The sequence below is a fragment of the Cynara cardunculus genome (genome assembly GCF_001531365.2).
Source record: "Cynara cardunculus var. scolymus isolate 2C chromosome LG 3, CcrdV1, whole genome shotgun sequence".
Lineage (NCBI taxonomy): Eukaryota > Viridiplantae > Streptophyta > Magnoliopsida > Asterales > Asteraceae > Cynara > Cynara cardunculus.
The window spans coordinates 38923973-38925663 of NC_037530.1; positions in this window are offsets into that span (position 1 = coordinate 38923973).

Here is a 1691-nt window from a genome sequence, read left to right on the forward strand (position 1 = left end):
AGAGAGAGAGAGAGAGGAGCGTTCAAATAAAAACTTGACCCATTTGTGTAAATCATGTAAACCAATCTCATTCATTCATTTTTTTGATCAATGGCTAAGATTACATTACTTTATTTTAGGAAATCAAAAATTAAAAAATAATTAATATTTATTTTATTTCATCAATAAAAGTAGAATCGGTAAACAAATTTAATTCATAGTATTTTTTATTCAAGGCAACCATATCAGGTAAATTATATTATTAATGAAAATGTTTCATCATCATGAATATATTTCATTWACTATTTTGCAATGAAACATTTTCACATTGAAATTTTTACATGCTTTCATAACGAACAAAATCCATTATGCATTATTTCATTAACTATTTTATTAATTATTTTACATGAATCTATTTCATTACCTATTTTACATGAATTTATTTCATTAACTAATTTATTAACTATTTTACATGAATCTATTTCATTAATTATGCACCCGTTTCATTGAGATATTTCAAATACAACCAAGTCCATTTGTACAACCAATGCAACCCAATTAATTGAGATATTTATAGAAATAATGGGAGTTTATTTATTATGATTTAAATATTTATGGAAGATGAATATGGTTTATTAATTATTATCAATACTTTATATTAGAAAACAATAAAAAAATTTATTAAATCACATATTAATCAAATGAAATGGACGGTTAAGATTGGGTTGTATTGGTTGCACAAATATCAAGGGTTGTATAATAACTAACCTAAATATATATATATATATATATATAAGGTTGGGTTCACGTGAGACCAGCCTGTTTTCGTGAGACCCGTGAGACCACGTTTTTACACGTAAACTTCATAGCAAAAACACTATGAAGGTTTTAAAAAGTCACATTCACAGCATTTTTGCTGTGAAGTTTCAAGTGTAAAATGCTGGTCTCACGAGTCTTACGAAAACATGTTGGTCTCACATGATCCCAAGTATATATATATATATGGTTGGGTTCACGTGAGACCAAAAGTTTTTCGTGAGACCCGTGAGACCAATTTATATTCATTAATCAACTTTATAAGCTAACAATCTAATGGTCTAAAATTGCACGGTGGTAATTTTGTAATTATTGAGAAATCTCGTGGCAATTTTGTGATTATGAATATTGAGATTGTAGATCTAATCCAAGGGTTGAGAATTGGTCTTACGGGTCTCACGAAAAAACCTTGGTCTCATATGATCCCAAGTCTATATATATATATATATATATATATATGTATATATATATATATATTATGTTAACTGTTCGTATTTCGTTCATTCCATCGGTATGCTCCCAGGTACCTCATCTGTTTGCCAGAACCAAGGGGAGCGATAAAATGAAAACCACATTCATTTGTAAAAACCGTACAAACCACCCTTATACGTCGATTTCATTGTTTAATTTTATGAAAAATTTTCATGAAATTGTTTAATCTTGTGAAATTGTTTCATATAATACTTTTTGTGATGAATTTGTTTCATATATGGTTATGAAATTGTTTCATATAATACTTTTTTGTGATGAATTTGTTTCATATATGGTTATGAAATTGTTTCATATAATATTTAATGAAAATTTAATGAAACTGTTTCATGTATTTTTCTAAAATTAAAATAATGAAGATGATAATAACCATGATTAACACCCTTCACAATAAAAATGGTTAATCA